Raw genomic sequence first — 19,641 nt, 5'->3', positions numbered from 1 at the left:
CATACGCGCCTGTCTAGTTACCGTCACTTCTGCTTTTTGATTAGATCATATCTTAGATTATATCTTTTTACTAATGAGAAAATTTTTACCTTTTCTTTTTGTTTCCAATTTTTAGAAATCGTTGAAAACTTTGAAAGTTAGCGCAGGTTGAGACGCTCGTATCAGACAACCGATGATAAGTATCGGAATGGCAGGGGTCAGGACGCAAGGCAATTTGTAGGTAGCAGCCAGCAGGTTGTCAGGTGTCGATGGGGGGGCCGAATTGTCAGCGGGGGTTCCGCTACCTAACGGTAGTAAGAGTTGCCCTCGCTTGTTCGACGGCCCCCTGCGATCTTACATGGATCCCCGTCCTTATATTGCTGGCTTTTCGCTATTTCATCTTCATTCATTTCATATAGTTTTACGCGTTTTCTGTCTTACAATTATTATTATTATTATTATTATTATTATTATTATTATCATTATTACCATTATTATTGTTACAATTAACACAGATGCAACGAATTTATATAAACGACATTCTTCATAGAGCTCAACTCTGAAAATTCAAAGATTATCGGCTATAAATGATACGAGGAAAGAAATTATTGCTTCTTACGGTCGGTTGCGTAACTTGTACATTATATTAAGTACTTGTAGCTTCGCCAAGACCAATCAATTTTGTTAACAAGGTGCCAGATATCCATCCATTCGGAAGAAAGAAAACAGAATCGTCAAACTCATCAAACTGTCCAGTGGCTCCATTTCGATTTACAGACGAGCCACTCGGCTGCAAAAAGGCAGTCTCACTTATAGTCAGCGTAACATCGTGCCTCGAGCTGCGTAATTAGCCGTGGACTTGTGGCAACTATAAATATTCAATTGGCGCTGATGGAAAAAGAAGAGCGGCGAAAAAGCGGACGTGAAATAATTCGATTACAATAATCCGTGGCCACCGGTGACATTACATTCGCTCGACTCCATTGTGATGCGAATGTAAAAACGATGCCGCACGATATGTTTATTACCGAACACCGGATGGGGATCAATATTCATAAGCCGATTCGTTTCGACCCGGTCTGCCGCTCATCGACTGTGCCGTACCATGCCAGCTCGGCATTATTATTTTAATCAACTCGTATAATGTCTCTGCAAATTACAGGGTGACCCCCTACTTAATGACCGGAAGAACTAGTATGCTGCAACGGATGAGGAGTCACTGCGCGACCGGAAGCGAGCTATCTGCGATCCCGTAACAACTTTTGCGAGAATCGGAGAAACAGCGACGCGTTATTCGAAAGAGCTAAAGACAATTATCGCTATTTGCGTGCGTGGTTCCTTGGCTTATTCTTATTTGCTCATTATTCGTAAAACGATATACGTTTGAATTCATTTATCATACATCTATACTCGTATCTTTGGTTTTCAACTGACTGTTAAGCGTTTGTCGTCGATAGTTCGTTTACTCGGATTTTCTTCTTTTATTCGAGTAATTAGTTGATCTCGTTACTCGTTATTTTCAATAAATTCGATAGAAAGCGAAGGAACACTACGATCGATATCGACGTCGCGTCGGCGCGATCAAGTATGATGGGGAAACGCAATCACGGCTCAGCCAATAAAAAGTCGAAACGTCGAATCTTCGGCAACATCTTCCGTCTCGATTCGTCTTTCGTATGTCGTATCGATGCGAATTATCAGAGACAAAGAAAGGGTGAGGAAGGGGGCAGGAAGGGGGTAGGCAGGGGGGACGACGGGCGGGCGGGCGGGTAGGGGGTGGCAAGGGGACGAGTCTAGCCCGAAGTAACAGAAAGAGCAGGGATGGTAGAGAGTAGGAGACTTGTCTCATTTTACTTTACAAGAGGGATTTAAAAACGAGGCACCGTTTGACAGCTATTGCCGGTAGAGCTCGCCTCCCTGCGACTCCGAATTAAATTTAAAATATACAATAAACAGGGAAACAATCAATAATCGTGTCCCTCCGTCGTGTCGTTTGATATGTAGGTAATTAAAAGTCGTTCGGGGTGCTGATCCCGGAAACGGAGGGTTTAGCTCAAATTGTGAATAATGACGGAGCCTTTAATGGACGATGCCGTTAAAATCGTTACCTGAGATCCCTGTCTACTGTCTACCGTCTACTCGAGGCGAATACGTTAGCTGGCCATTTCGCCCTGCTTGTTTTTCCGCCATCTTTGCGCCGTCTTCGTGCTCCGCTTTCGAAATGTTTTTAACGCCCTTTACGTAATTTCGTTTACCACGGAAGACGGAAGACGGAAGACGGAAGACGGAAGACGGGAGAAGGGAGACGGAAGACGCGTTATAAATTAACGAGGTTCGCCACCAACTTTCTCGCTGCTCTCCTCTTTCGCTCAATCCCTATACATTTGGGCTAGATGGTTTTTACTTTCCAAATTTTTTCAGAGAGAATTTCGAGTTAATTGGCAGGAACGAATAACGATATTTTAGATAAGAAGAAGACCACTTACGTATAGTTGCTCCATGTTTTCTTCTTCTTTTAATTTTCCTCTCGAATAAATCGTTTGCAAAGCAAGCCTATTGATGGGTTCATTTGATAACACGCGCTCCTATTACCTATAGTACCTATAGTACCTATATTGGCGAAACTGTGAACGTGGCACATTCGTCTAGGTATAACAGGAAAGTATAAGAAATTAAATGAAAAATAAAGAAAACGATATTGGCTAGGGACGCAGCGTGATAAACGCGACAGATGTTACATCCAGAGCCATATATATAATATGATGGAGATGAATATTTCTCGACTCTTGAAGAACGGAACGCGGAATCAAAGATTAAGCGCCGAGATACAAACAGATGACTGAGAAAATGGTAAAATATTGCTCCGTCAGAAAAATCAATGCGAAACGCTTTGCAACCCTATCGAGCGCACGATCTCGCGTTTTTCTCGCCGGCAAAGAAGGCAAAGGTGAATCGGAACACGTTGGAATCGCCGTGTACACAGTCTACGCGAGCATCTTGCGGGACGAAGTGGATTCAGCGTTCGCGTCAGGCAACAGTTAATGGGGATTCGAGTGTCGATGAGGCATCGACGCCGATGGACGTCGACGTGCGTCGGTCAAGGGAGGCCGGACAGCCAGCCCCGTTGTTGTTTTTACGCGACGTGCCAGTAATTTACAGTCGGTCATTCAGCCGTACATGGCCGGTACGATCGGTGGCCTCGCTATACGTCAAATTATCCCATACATCATGGCTTTCTTCGCCAGGCCAGGTCGATTTATGTGCACGCGCATAATATAAATTATTAAATAAGTCTACGCCAGAAGCGCATGCGTGCTCGTTATTTATCGATCGGTAAGAACGGATCCCTCGAATCGACCGGCCGATCCATCGACCAGATAAGCGAACGCTAAGGCTAACTAAAAGTGCTATTTGCACCAGTGAAAAAAGTTGTCACGATTGGTTTCGTGTTTGTTGAAAATTGTGTTACTTTGCAGCAGAGCTTGGCTGTTTCTTATTTACACGGAGATGCGAACATGTTCAATTGCTTATTATGCTTATTGTTAAGCTTGTAAAGATATTCGATAAGATGTTCGATATGAAAAAAGAACGACGATAATCGGGTGAGTTGCTCGTGGAAATTTAACAGTAAAAAAAAATGTACAAAATACTTGCTACAACATCTAATTGATAATATCAATTGGTCGTATAGAACGTATTTCTGCTTAGGAATCGAATTTTTCAAATTTCCGAAAAATTGTGCATATTTAGAGGAAATTAAAGGAGAGAGATATTCCGCGTGGAAGTTTTTGCTGGCACATGAGACCACCTCGGAGATGAAGCTGTCCTCCATTGCTGTAGCTAACCCCTCTGACCCTCGTTTTTCGCATTTGCTGATGTTCACCGGCTGTTTCGCACAATTCTCACGCGCGCGATCATCAGAATCGGGGACATTGCAGAAAGAAACCGCCGTCAAATCCAAAGCGGGAACTGAACGGATCGCAGGAATCGCAATAAAAATGAACACGGACCGTCCGAAATTAGGGAGCACAAAAACGCTGACGACGGCTTCGTACATCCACTGACGACGAATCATTACCAGACGCGGTGAAACGTAGTCAGCTGACGATGGGTCAAGTGTAAATAGCGTTTGAAATTTTTCCTACTTGCTATCGTATATCATGCACGATGTTTTCGTTAAAATACGCGTAATTTTAATGCGTCACGTAGCGACAGTAGTAGAAAGATATAGTGGAATCGAATATCGGTCAATTATTCTCCGAGTTAATAGCGAGACGATTATAATCAAGGCAACAAGTTTGTCACGCTCGACTTACGAATGTTTAATAATTCAATCTTATCTTAACGCGAAAGAGCCGCTACTACTCGAATACATGTAAGATTAATTTCATTCAAGGTGGTACCAGTTCAAATCTCTTCGCTTCTAACTTCTTGCTTGATTCTGAAATCAAGCTTAATGCCAGCTTCGAACGGATAAAATGAAGAGGCCCGTCATCACCTAGAGATCCGTCGATGTAATGCCCATGTTTGTTGGAACGATTTCGAACAAACCGGTCGCGAAAGGGATAGCGATCGAATAAGGAACGACCGAAAGAAGCGTAGTTGGTCGATTAGGTGGCCGAAAAGAGTAGAGTGTAATCGCTCAAGCAAGGCAGATAGCGTGGAGATTTTCATTCGAGGTTCGAAACGATCGGTAGCCGGAGCCACCCACGGCGCCCTGCCAGGACGATCGACGATTTCTCTTGATCATTTCGATCGCGCCGGCTCGCCTTTATGTGTATATTATGTATTTATTATGGCTGACTACCAGGAACCGAGCGACAAAACCAGCGGAGCCTCGGTCTTTTGCTTTGGTCCCGCGGTCCTCGTTCCACGTACCGTTCCTCCTCCTCCTCTTCCTTCCGCCCGCCCGCCCGCCCCCCCTCTCGACTCATTAATTGACACCGCGATGCTCGTCCCGTCGATCATGGTGGTCCAAGCAGCCTTTAACGAAACATCGATTCTCGAATGCGATCGTTCATCGATGCGGCGAGACGCGACGTCCAGGGAACCCCGCGAGGCTGACCACGCGGCAAAAATCGGGAAATTCCCTAGACAAGTTTTCTTTCGCGATCAACGAGTCGATTTATCTGGTTAACCTCTGCATCGCGATTGCGACACTAATGCGACGTGTTAACGGTTGGGCGAGCGCTTCTTTCGTGGTTTGCTTGGCGTGAGAATAATACTGGTGGATGTCGATGGCTGGTGCAAGATTTTTTCGGAATTCATTTGTTTCGTCTATTTAGATTTAATAATAACAACGATAATAACGATAATAACGATATACAGGTATAATGGTAATTCCGTATAAAATTCAGAAACCACAGGAACGTTTACGTGTCGGAACCGAAATAGCTACGCGCGAATTCCGTGGTTGCGAAATCGGTTCGTGTTAAACAGCACATTTCGTGCGATATTCAGAAAGATGCTACGTGCTACGAATGCACAAGCTGGTATCGCTAGCAATGGACTTGAAAATTTTCGAATTTCTTTGCACGCTCTCTACCAAACCTTCTGAAATCCCTGAATTCGATATATTATATATATCGATAATTTATATAGATTTTCAAGCACTGTGGATTCTTTCAACAAATCAATGTTTCGATGATCAAAAATTACCACTTTTCCTACGCTTCTTACAATAAAAAATGTTCAAAAAATCTCGCCGAGTTTTCCATATAAATCAATCATTTTGGACTATCCTTCAGAATTATCGTACGATAAAGATAGTTTGTCGCTAATTTTCCAGACCACCCAACATTCTGATCGTTTTTTAGAAAGATCGAATAACATAAATTTCTTGAGAAATCGCCAAGTGACAGAGCGAATGGGTGCGCCCATCGCTAGTCGGTAATAAAAATTTCGTCGATCCGGCGTGTTCCCAAACGGTTTCTGCTGACAAAATTCTCGAATACCGCGTATCACGTACATCGTCCATGGCTCGAGTCGTGCGTTTTCGAACCGAGCTCCGTTTATGGGGCAATCTGTAAGCTGCAGACGATCTGTGACACCGTGTGGAACTGGGCCGACGTTCATAACGCATTTACATTCCTTTCAATGTCGCGCCACGTCCACTGGAGGCCATTGGTTCGATTGGTATTCCATGACTGGTTTCTTCGATTTATCGGACGCTCCTATAACTACCATAAGTTCCACGTTCGGAATAGGAGAGTGGACGGTTGCCTGGGAAAAATTCGATTAACTACTTGGATCAGTTCGTTGTAATCGTTGCTCGGAAAAATCGGAAAAAATCATGCTCTTGATTATTTCTGCGTTGAACGCTTTAAGAGATATTCAACCTGGTTGTAACCATAAAAATGTCTAGGAGTTTGTCTCGACGCGGAAGTTTAAGTTTATGTTTTAGAAAATGACTGTTTAACGCTATGTAACAATCGTGTTGTACAATTTTGACAGAAATCCAGTTCTAAATCGTGTTAATGCTCAACTAAAATGATAAAATAACAAGTACCTCATTCGTGAACAGAGGTTTCGTTCATTCTTATAAACCTTATATCCATAGATATTCCTTTATAGATTAATAATATGAATCGATTCGAGTACATCGTGTAGCGGTACGTGTTTGCGATATTGGCAAAAGGATACGTGGACAGGCATATTACCGAACAGCAACAGTATGTAATTATTTCGCAATTAACAATATGTAATTAGAGAAACATATGAAATATAAATCATAGTGGAGCTCTATTTATCTGTATGCATCGACGGACAGACAGATAGTTCACGTCCAAAGTATACATACATTATAAAGGTAGGAAAGATGTTACTTTTCATAGAAAATTTCTACGATCGATTGGAATGGCGAGTAAGTAAAAGGAAACGGGAGAACAAGCAAAGGAAGCGCGCGGATGAGGATCGAGGCTCGCGTAAGTATTCAAAGATCGATCGAAACTCGACCTGATTCTCGGAAGAGTTGCTCGCGGCCGATTATTATTCAGCTCGGAACCGATGTAATAATAAATTATGATTCTCTTTTGAAATAGGTGGGTGCCAGGCAGATTCCTAACGGGGCTGGAGGCCCCATATTTACGATTATAATGTCCGCATAGCATTATTTCGATCTGGGAAACGCGAGCATGACGGAATGCCACCGGCCCGTCATGTTGCCGCATAACAATACTCGCGATCCTTCACCGCCATTGTTATTCGAATCAGATATGAATATGATTCACGTGTTCCGATCCGTATGTATGATCGATGCTGAATGAATGTGCCGAATTTCTTTTTTATCCACGAACGCGCACGCTTTCGGAAACGTTCGAATCATTGAATGGACTCGTCGTATCGTATGCCCGAGCATACTATATACTGCATGCTACAAACAGTGGAGTCTCGTTTAACCCTTAGAGTTTAAAAAGCACGTACCTACAGATATCTTGGGGAGAAAGGCAGAAAATAAAATATGTAGGAATACGTGGAAAGTTCAATGATGAACGAGAATCGACGATTAGACTGCGGGTGTTTACGCGCGCGTTGAAAATTTAGATAATACGCAAAGATATGTGAGATATATTATTACATATAATATGTTATAATATTTAGAAAGATACGATGAAAACTTGAATTTCCTTAAACATGTACAGAATCTATGACCATTGATTCTGATTCTGATTCTGATTCTGATTCTGACTCTCTATTTTCGTTGATCGTAAAACAAAGAGTAACGTAGCCTGTGTGAATACTGTTGTTCCTTTCTCTTATTCATTCACCTAGCAGTTTCCTGATATTTGAGTGTCGCCCCCGTTGACTTTGAATGAGTCGAAAATCGAATACGTCAGGCCCAAATGTGTCTCAACTACGTCCGAACAACATTTGCCTCGTATTTCTTATCGAAAATCAGTATTCCTGTCATTCATGTGGCAAAACTTGCATTTTTATCTATACGAATTGACCGAAAATTTAAATTAGTATCTGATTCTTGAAAATAAGAAAAGAGGAAAAAGGCGAATGAAGACTCACACAACACGTTGAAAGAATTTTGCGATTCAAATTTCAAAGTTCGATCTGTTGCAAGTTTCTAAAAATATCGGTTATTTGGGTGAAAAAGGCATGGAATAGCATGCCAAGCTTCTACTTTGACCAAGTCTTGAAATATTAAAATTCATATTATTTTTTCGAACGTCCTGTCTATATTTGTTCCTTCGTACGTTCTAGTTGATCTTTGTTTATTCGAAGAAACGAATAAAGCTAAACTTTCCGAGCGAAAAAGAACGGGCGAATCATTTTTTTGACAGAAGATTTTTTAAACAGGATCTTTCTATTCCTAGCCGAAGAATAGGATCCTTTGACTTGTGAATTCAACCTCGTAACTTTGTGAAAACAGAGAATCGAGTTTACATTTCTTTGGTACATAGTTTGGAAGTTCAGTTGATTACATTTGACACTAGTTACACTTCGGTTGAAGTCAAGTCACAGTTTGCTCTTAAGATCTAACGTCGCAGTTTGTTATCGAACAATTAGTTACACCTTGTAGTTGAGATCAAAAGCCTCGATGTAACAGCTCTATCTCGTCTATACGAACAATGTGTCGGATAACACTGTGATACGTTAACGAGTTGATATCTTGATATATGTGTATATACGTATATCATAGTTACATACATACATCATACTTACTAAATACTATTGAATTGAAGTTTATCGATGTAATAAATAGATGACTGTTCATATACCTTTATAATCTCTGAAAGTATCTCGTATGTTTGCAATAGCTGTCTCGTACGTGCATCTTCGAATGTGAAATTTCAAACTTGACCGATATAATAAACATAACAGCGATGACTCGTTATCCGTATAAATAAATACAATGACGATGATAATAATAATGAGCTACGAAAGAAAAATTGACGAATATCGATTCGGTAAAATCAAGGTGTGCACGAAACATCGTTTCGGATGCGTCAGCCTGCTGTTATTTATTATATTATAAGATAGAAACGCGGTTCCGTATTCGTTGGTACGTTAACTCGGTGAATCGCGGCGAACGCGTAGAGGCTATGGAAATAAATAGCTTGGTTCTTTAAAGCGCAAACGTGACAATTCGAGTGCACTGGAAAGCATAGATATCGAAAGCGGAGAGGGCCCGGCTGGTCGTTTTCCAGCGGGCGAGTACGCGACGTCTGCTACTCGGCCACTTGGCGATTCCGCGCGCGGATCTTAGACGCGTGACCTGGACGGTTCCCACGCAGGACACGGAACATCGTCGCAACCGGCTGACGTGTCACATACATACGTGATCATGTTCTAATGCATCGCGCGCCCCTTGGAAATTACAATTAGGTGACTAGACGAGCAAGTAACCACCAATCGGGTCTACTGGATCGTTTAAGCCTCATGTTGGATTTTCATGCGTCTGTATTTACGGATTGTCGGTTCGTTCAAGAGTCGAATCGTTCGATACATGCATGAATAAACGGCGTGTCGGAGGAAAACGAAATAGTCTTGGCGTTGGACGAGTGCTATTCGATTTTTCAAACAGTAGAAACATTAACCCTTAGAAGCTATCGCCAAAGAAAATCACGTTCACGCTATCACGCGTGAAATTTTACTCCGATACTTTCCAGTATCCTTTCTATGATATTGCCTATAGAAATAAATAACGTATACAGCGGTGTACTATGCTGAGACGTAGGAAAGTTGTTATTTCCAGCGGTTACAAATAACACGGCGACGATAATAATGAAACGGAATGGGGTGAAATGATAGTCAGCCATGATAGTCTTTCGGGGTTAATTTATTTGGACAAAGCGAAGGTAAGAATTTATAACGAAAAGTTCTTAAAACCGATGGAAGCCACCGAGCGGAATATTAAATAGCACTGGATGGACGTACATATGTATGTAGTTACAAAGTTCCCACTCTTAAATTTTAATATTTAAACCGGACACCGTGGCCAAAATACCTACTCCTTTTGTAAGTTCCAGTCATGTATCTGGACATAAGAAAAGCAACAGCGATATCATCTAAGAGGCATAAAGAGAGAAAGTCATGTAAATGGAAGCAGAAAAGATTGAAACAAAACTGAAGGCGCATCCAGAGTAGCTATACGAGTTGAATATTACAGAATGTAACACTGTTGCGCGGAATATTTAATGTTTGAAAACAGGTGGCCGTAACTTTGCCAGAAAAGACGCGAAACAAAAATTACTAAATCTCCTTTTTATAGTTGACAGATTCGTTTTCAGTGTCGCGTGAGAAACTTTTATCCCACGAGACGCTTGCATTTATGTTTTTTTCATTAGATTCGAGTTTCTTACGCCTAGATCCGCGTGTCTAGGAAATCGCAAAGTGCGAAAATGCGCAAAACGCACACGCAAGAATATATGCAAAATATGCAAAATAGTTTCATTATATTTTGCATATTTTTGCTAAAGCACGCCTAAAGAACGATATAATTGTTTGATATCTATGTGACTCACCGCATCGATGTACTGGCAATCTCTTTGAGGGTGACGAAAATTTCAAACAGCAAATCTCCAGGTTGTCGTCCATGCAGATCCGTCGATCGTTAGAAGCAAGTTTATCCTGGAATCCTCCGGGATCGTTTCTTGCATCCCCGTCAGCTCGAACGAAGGGGGACGCGACGGTTCGAGTTTTGCACATAAATCTGGTCTACCTACGGTGTTCTGGCTCCTCCTGGGACTTGGTTCCACGACAGTACGGAAAAGGACTCCAGGAAGACTTCTCTTTAGAAGATTGCTGGACACTCGTTACCCCTGTCGTCGAGGAATCTCACTTTGAACTTTGCCTTGATGCATCTCGTTTCTACAACAGCGGATACATTCGTGAAAATATACTACCATCTTTTAACATGTTTATCGAATCTGTTGACATTATGTTGTTTCATCGAATATTAAAAATCATGAGTGAGATATTTTGGAAATGATTGTTTAAACAATGTTTGTAAGTGAGTTGGCGAGCAAACATTACGTTCGTTTTTCACAGTATCTTATAACGGTTATAGTAAGCGGATAATAGTTTTAAAACACACAAAAATATGAATGATGTAAAGATTCTAACAGGCTTAGAAAATTTTCATAGAAAATATGTAACAATGCTTTGTTTCCTAAGATGCATATCTATATTAAATACTATATTAAATAACGAGTATACTATATACTATATATATATTAAATATATTATACCGTTTTGATATTTTCAATATATTTGCATGATTTGGACGACTAATATCGTCACGTACGTATATTTGATAAATAATAAAGTAGCATGAAATAACAATAGCGAATAGGATAACAAGCAACAATTTAACTAGTTTACCTAACCTAACACTCTTTTTTACTTTCGCGACATAGTTGGATTATCGAAAAGTCGAAAAGACAAAGCATGCATAAGCAGTGTAAACAGTGTGTAAGCATTCTGATTCAAATTCTCCAAGAAGATACAGTAGCAAGTACATTTTTCAACGTTAAGAATATGATTCTTTTAAAATATGATTTCGTTGAAGAAACGACATACGTATACTTATCGTTGAATGTTAGCGTTGATTGATAATGGAATACAGGTTAAAGTGCACAAACTATTCATATATGTATGCACGAAAGAATGCCATATGCTTCTTTTCCATACTAATATGGAATTTAATTTTCGAAATATTTCAACTAATCCAAATACTTAGTAGTGTATTACGATATAAGCTTACCTGTGTATCAATGACAAATTGTTTGACAATTTTAGGATAAAATAGCTGTCACGCGACCAACACTGAATCCCGTGAAACCCGCCTTTTTTGCGAGAAGCACATAAAAACGCGCAAGTAGTCCGTTGCCTTGCCGATAGATGGCAGTTGGTAACAGTTGTTCCGTAACAAGATTTCGTGAAAAAGGTGCGCGACTGAATATTTCGTTTCTTGATGTTTTGGTATAGAATAATTCAAAGTCCGATAGTTTAAACGTGGAACAGTGTAAAGTGACTGTTTATGCTTTCGTTTGTGATACGAATTATACTTTACGATTCATTTCTGTATGAATAGAAGAACCATCGACAGTATGGACTATTTGAAACGGATGAGCGGCAGGTTAATTTTTTAATAATTTCATAAATTACAATTAAAAATTATTAATTGGACAATGGGATGTAAGAATAGAGTACCGTTGTGTTTTCTGTCCTTTCATTTTCATGAGAGATGCGAGGAGAACTTGCTTGGTATTTCATGTACTTGATGCTTGCAGTTGTGGTCTATCAATCATTTGCTATAGGCGATGCACAGTTCTATAATATATACGAATGATACGACCGTCGCGCCGTTGCGTCGTTGGAACGATCGTGCATTCAAAATAAGCAAGAATGGAATATGCGCGAATATTATTTTCATCGTTTTCTTTTTGTCACTTTTGGCGTTAGTCGTATACATTTTTAACGTAAATTTCTTACCAAATTAGCTGCCGTTAGTTTTCAGTTCCTGAAACAACAAATTTTCGAAATACAAGATCTTATTCGTTATGACATGAATATCTAATATCTAACTGTATGAATTTCCAATATTCAACATTTCCAAATTTCCAAAATTCGGTCCACTAGATTTTTAATGCAAAAATTTTTTTATATCTAGCCTATCCCATCGCTTTTGTCCATTTGAAATACCTTCGTTATCGCGTATAACACTTGTATGACAGTTCTTTATGCTGTCCCACGATAAATGTTAAATAAGTTTTATATTCAGAATTCGCGATTGCACTTAATTTACTTAACTGAAAATCAACATTTTCTCTGTTAAAATTAATTCTCTATACAACCATATCCGTGTATTTCTTCGAACGACTACGACTTTTACCAGTAATATTTTTACATCTTATTTGAAATAACGAAGATATTTCAGATGGACAAAGTTGGTGAGACGGGCCACTCTACGTGTATAAGATTTTTTATATTCAATTTTGTGAATACCAAAAATTCGAATTCCTTACGCAGCTTTTTTTAATTAATTAAATGCATAGAAAGAATCTTAAAAGATGCAACATTTATCAAAACAAATTCTTCAATTCTGTACTCAGCTGTGATATGTGATATACCAACAAAGAACGATTTCAATGATTTTTTAAATAAGAAGTTGTTCACGCATACGTATATGTTGAACAACTTTTTCCTTATATATAAGCAGTAAACGGCCCTATCTATCGGAGATATTCGAAACATCTATTATCGATACCGTTACAGTGAATTCTTCGTATGATTATCGTGCGTGCACGATACATCGGTATATGCGTTAATAACGTTAATATCGGTTGCCGGCTGGCTTACGGTTTACGGCGGTTTATCTACGGACGTGATTATATTATATGCTCGTGAGCGATCCGTTTATATGTCTAACGTTTCAATTTGTAAACATAGGGAGTTGAGATCTTTCTGCGTTTCTTAAAACAGCTTCTTTGTATGCGATACAATGTTTACCTAGGAGGCGTGCGATTGTCAATTCTTCGGTTATTAGTTACTTAGTGTTACATGGACGTTGGACTGCCGTTGATCGATCGCTCGGTCGACAGTTATCGGTGAACACCTCGTATATACTATAAATTAAAGGGACGGAGTTAGCTTTGGGTTAGTTCATTGTATCTCGCAAAGCGGTTAACGGCTAATACTGACACGTATTCTGCCACGGGCGCGCAATTATAAGCAGAATTCGCTGTATCGATACTTTTTGAGGAAAATCTCGGAAACTAGGGCCTTCGGCTGCTTATATGTAAGAAGAAAATTGTAAATCCAAGCCCCGACAACAAATTGAAAAATCATTGAGATCACTCTATGCTGGTATATCGAACAAGACCCACGACATATTCAACTTTACGCGTAAATTGCTAATATTAAAGAACTGTTCACCCCGTTATTCAATTGCAATTATCGTACCTCGAAATGACAAACAACTCGAGACAAGGTACTCGAGTCTCGCAGGCATTTTCGAAAATATTACGCTGAAAATTCGTAATCGATTTTAGTCGATTTTAGTCGATTTTAGTCGATTTTAGTCGATTTTAGTCGATTTTAGTCGATTTTAGTAGTCGTTATCGATTTTTCAATGAACCGGTCTATATTCGCCGTAATCGTAGTATGCCGGGTAAACGATGAACTCGCGGTTCGGTCTCGGTTCAGTCTATATATACGCAGCTGCCCCAGACAAATTAACCGGCAGCGCGAATGCGGATTAGAACAAAGGAATTTCATCTTCGCCGGCAGTTCATAATCTCGGTGAGAATGGACGAGAGGTGTGTGTCATAAGCGTCGCAGCCACGGGACGCGCGCCGGCCGTGCCCCGTAATAAATAACCACGGTAAGTGCACAGACGACGCGCACTAATAATTATAGCTTTGTTCCATCGCGTACACGAGCAGCCATCCGACCATGCAAATTAACCGGCTGACCATTATCGATGAGACTACGACGGCCTTGCTTTTCTCTTCTATTCGACAATTTGAAAGAAAGCCCGGAATTAATTTTAGAACTACCATTTCTGGGATTGCCGCTTTACTTTTATTTACTTTTATTTATTCGTATCGTTAGAGTTCATTTAGTTTCTGGATGTTTGAGATGCAGTCCAAGAAACTGTTGGCTGCTCGTTTACACAGTAATTTCTGCATGAAACTCGAATCTGGATCGATACTTGATAACTTTATTCTACGATATGCGTATGATGCAGATGTAGAAGTAGTTTTGAAATGTGGATTAACTCTCTAGCATTCTGTTAACTCGACACGTTGCGACTAACGTAACAAACAAGTACCTATGATGGTGATATTGTTTTAAAATGAAAATTTTGAACAAAAATAAGAATCATACGAATCGATAGGTACATTTTTGAAATTGTATTAGGTTCTTGTACAGAGAAACGGTAAAGTATTTTTCCCTAATTGTACAAACCGATTTGACAAAAATCTGATATTCTCTCTGTTTATGACTTTCATTCACTTATACCGTGCCTTGCTACAGCTATAACAGGTAGCGAAGAAGGCAAACTTGACTAGCAGATTGCACGATGACTCGGTCATATTTCAAACCACCCAATAATTTGGAACCTTGTAAAAACGTTCGAGACGTATCGATTACGTTGTCTCTTCTTTTACCTACTACACATTTCTCGAATCGATGAGAACGCGCAACATTCTACTTCGCACGATCCATCGCCCAAGTCTAGGAAAAAAAGGGGGGAGGGGGGAGAAAGCGAACCTCCTCTAGTAATGAAGTCCTGCGACGAGAATGTACTTATAAACTGGAGTATTTATCTATAGTATCTTCTAGAATTCGTTATTTGTCTATTTTTCATATTAAAGAGAAGAAGTATATGCAGGTATTATTGATGTCCAAATCTGATTTTTCATTTTTCACTCGTCCGATTAGCCACGGTGCATCAAACACTCTACTGTACGCGATGCTCGTGTCTTTACCGGGATGTGTTCGTCATGAAAATAGAATTTCATTCAGTCGAAATACACGCAGACCAGTTGTGACCTTAGCGGTTCTCATTTGGTGTCACTTGAACATTTTTATCCCGTGATTTCTATCAGAATTTAATATCAAAGCGGAACATTCTTTAATCATACGAGCGAAATTTGAAATTTGAATTGAAGTTGTTTTGCCGTTTGAAATAAAAATAAATCAATAGACGATAGATAATCTTAGGTAGGCATACTGTAACAAGAAGAGATTCGACGGAAAGTATAATATAGTCGGAAAGTGAAGGAGATGATGATTCGGACAGGAATATCGTGGTGATTTTAATACGTAAATCCGGAAGATCCGGGCACAGCCGCAGCCGCAGGAACAGTTCGTACAAGTCGAAGCACGAGGGGCGCAGGTACCATGGAACTCTTCGTGTTTAACGATAGGATCGGCGTTAAATCGTGGCCATCCGTTTGGCCGATGCGACGTGTCCGTCGTGTATCTCATAAATCGGCCGGCCGACGAATGTAATTTGACGTGACAAATGGCAGATGTATCGATAGCGGCAGGGTCGAAAACACGCGAGTCCGTGTTCTTCATCCGTGCGTGCCAGAGAAAAGGAAAGTTGACCTGATCAACTTCACGTTCGAATTATTAGTGGAAATGTGATCTGTTCTCTTCGTGTAGCAAATCGTACTTTTTGCCACGTTCCTTTCACTTTTTACTCGTCTGCTTCCAGTCGATGTAAATGTAAATAGGTAGAAAATTATTTATTTATTTTCTTATTTATGCATTTACTATGTATTATTTATGTATGGTTTATGAGTTTTAAAATATCAAATATTAAATATATAATTAGAAATTGGAAATTATCCATGTGAAATAGTTCCAAGTAAAGAGATGATAAATTAGATACGTAAATTCAATCCAATTATTTAAATATAAAAGGAAAATTACGTACGTAATAATCAGGTATAGGTATAAATTAAGTCGAAATGTATGACAATGAGTTTGTAACATCAACGAATCGTCTAAAAACCATATAGGGATAAATTCGTTCCTACGTTTAGTTTTATTTTCGCACATAATTTGCGCATAATTTATCGTTTCAATAGACATTTTAATATAACGATAGATGTATGCGAACGCGTTAGTGGCTAGAAGCGGAATAGGTCATTTGTAAAGTTTCCCTAGTAATCAATTAAGGACTGCTTCTTATCGGTCTTCTACTTTTAGCTTTCGACAAGGAACGAGCTTAGTCGACTTCGTTTTCCAATTGCGTCAGTTGCCTGTGTGACACAACAGGAATAATTTTAAGCGAAAACAAACTAAGGTACGTACATACATACACCGTTATTTCGTGGTCTGTGCTGATAGACCATAGCGATCATTGAGAAAATCGAATTTTATCATTTCTTCTATCTATCTTGGAATTTTTCTTCTGCCAACTTTTATTTCGTAATCTTAATTTCTTTGTTGTATAATTTTAAATACTTGGTTGAAAACTGACAACATAAGATCGTGGTATTATTTCTTCCAAAAGCCAATATGCATATTTAGACAAAGAAAGGTAACTATTTTAGAATAGATTTTAGATAGATTTTAGATACGAGATACGAAAACATGTGGCTGTAAGAATTACGATCGAAAGAAATTAATAGTTGGCAAGTTTCAATTTCTCATACAACAATTACACGTTCGGAGTAAAGATGATCTACAACCGTTTTCAAGAATCGAAATCGATATCATAGCTGCTTCCAATATCTCAAGCATATTGTACGCCGGACGATTTCCTTTCGCCTTTCGATCGGGTTACGGTCGATGATTTATCGAATTTTGATTAGAATCGAAAAGTATCGTATATCTGCATAATAGGTTTTGGATCAATGAACGAACACCGGCGCGCGACGAAATAGAAAAAAGACATCGACAAGGTGAATGAAAGGATCGTTGACGACTGGATGATGACCGAGCAGATATCTGTTGTTCGGCGTCCTTGAAGAGGAGCTATTCCTCCAGGTGTTGGTCACGGATGATGATCCCGGCTACTCGGTCGTCGTAACGAGCGGATCGAACTCGCGAAAAAACTCCGTATTCCTGTCAAAACAGCCATCGAACAGACCGATCCGTCGTTTTTTCGTCGTCGCTGCTTTGTCGGGAACACTCGCCATAGTTTCGCGCAATGACGATGATACTCGTAAAATTTCGTTCAAAGAATACTTTGATCTACAAAGACTCGATTAATTCGGAAATATTCTGTTAACGGTAGGGAATCACATATATTTTTGGAAAACTTTATACACGTTCAATCGGTGGAGGGACAATTCTTGTACTACATACGTATAGTATATGAAAAATTAATCGAACGTACTCGTGTAGCATCGACATGCGCCATAACAATTCTAAAATATTCTGTTATGAACTTGTAACCTGTGCGCGCACGCCTCTGTGTGCGTGTTACGAGAATGACGTTTGATCGGATAGATCCGGAGGTTTCGTGGACGTCGGGAACCGGAAGCACGGGTATCATGACACGATAGGCTTCGTCGCACTTATTCAATACCGGTGCAATTCAATAACGTCAGTTAATACGCTGTAGCGCTGGTGGCTCTATGGGACCATGTGTAACTCGAGCGGTTTGCTATTATGTGTTTTTCGAACGAACAGCGATGGATGCGGACCCAGTTTCGATGTTATCGATACCATCGTGATTCGAAATTGTTGCATTTGTGCGGATTCTTTGTGCGCTCTTCCGTACATAGATCGGTACATGATGAAATATTTATCTCTTACGAGCACGCGTCCACTTATACCGACAATTAACGAATAATATTTGGAAAATGACGTTGTTAATGTTATAAAAGTAGATGCGTGCTAATAACCGCTGTTGATAAAATATCTAATCAGTACACCAACATATACGCGTATTCTACTTTAAGAAAGTCTTGGATTCTGTTCGTTTCCATATGAAACTTTGTTCCACCAGTTTCATTGCATTTGAAGAAAATTGTATTTTTCGATTTCATTAGCTATCCTGAACTTGTGGTTTCGTTGCTAAATTTGGAACTAAAGAAGTGCTTAAATTTTCTGACTCTGTTCTTCGATTCGATATTTTATTGACAATTTTTATGGATTCGCAGAACTCTTTCGATTTTAATCGATTGAAATGTACGCTGTCACAAAGGAATCACGGTGAAACGTATTATAAAGAATCTATAAATCGTAAATTCGAGGATATTGGGAAAAGAAGAAAATTGTTGTTATCGGATGAAAATGTCATTCATCAACCGTAGCGTATACGCGCAGATGTCAATCGGCGTGAAAAGTGAATCCTTTGCTCGCGTAGCGCCAGACAATCGGTGGAACATTTCCGTAGCCTATCCCAAAGAAGAGTGCTCGAGGGATTAGACCCGTCCGAGTAAACGCATGATTGGCAGTCGATGCCGTCGAAGGAGCGGTCTTCAGCGAGATACTCGTGGGCTGGCTCGGTGAATTCGAGAGGTTCCGGTTCATCGGATCGCCGATTGCCGGAGGGAGACTGTTGCTCGTTGCAGGGAGGAGAGGAAGGGATGGAGAGGAGGGGAGGGGCGGTTGGGCAGCGCAAGAGGTAAAACTCGATGGCATGATAGGGAACTGGAAGTCGAGGAGGGGCAGAACCAGGCAGGGGATCACTTCCGCTCCACGAAGCGCACTAGAACACTCCGCGGCTACGTCTCTTCCGTTGATTCGTTAATCGTCCGCATTGTTCACGCTAAGCTGACTGACGCGAGGTCAAGTGCCCGGCAGAAAAACGAGAGCGTGGCCGCGGGCTTCTTTCTTTTCGCTAAGGGATGACTGACGTTCGATCCTGAATCGGTGTTCTAACGATCGCATGTTCAAAATGTAAAGAACGCCTGGAGAATTGCTCGCGCTCGTGTATATAGCAGCTTGTCCAATCTTATTGCGGATCAGAAACGACATTGTGGACTGGTTTTAATAGTAAGTTTTAACAGCTTGACAGGTTAATGACGATGGAAGGAGGGATAAGTGGCTAACACCGTTGTACTATGTTGCGTTTATGCGTCGCTCAATTCGTGGAGTATAGTAGGAACGGTAGAACGTCGTCTATTTCAAGTTATGAAGGCCGATTGTGTAAGGGTGCGGTTAACAAGGTGCAAGGCAAGAACGGAAATACACAGATGAAGAAAATTTAAAGCATTACCTAGATAATTAAGTCGT

General features: G+C 40.2%; 1 long non-coding RNA gene across 1 annotated transcript in view; it reads right to left on the bottom strand.

Annotated features, from left to right (window-relative positions):
- The window catches only part of LOC125385615, a 72,525-nt gene extending 60,732 nt beyond the window's left edge, over positions 1-11,793 (bottom strand). Inside the window, exons 1-2 of the long non-coding RNA XR_007225085.1 lie at positions 11,696-11,793; positions 10,455-10,800 (exon numbers count right to left, since the gene is read on the bottom strand). This is a non-coding gene — a long non-coding RNA (uncharacterized LOC125385615). The remainder of the gene's footprint in view (positions 1-10,454; positions 10,801-11,695) is intronic.
- Positions 11,794-19,641: the final 7,848 nt, after the last annotated feature.

This window comes from Bombus terrestris, chromosome 9 (assembly GCF_910591885.1).
Source record: "Bombus terrestris chromosome 9, iyBomTerr1.2, whole genome shotgun sequence".
In the NCBI taxonomy this organism is placed as follows: Eukaryota; Metazoa; Arthropoda; class Insecta; order Hymenoptera; family Apidae; genus Bombus; species Bombus terrestris.
The sequence above is the reverse complement of the archived record's forward strand: the minus strand, read 5'-3'. Positions and strand labels throughout refer to the sequence as shown.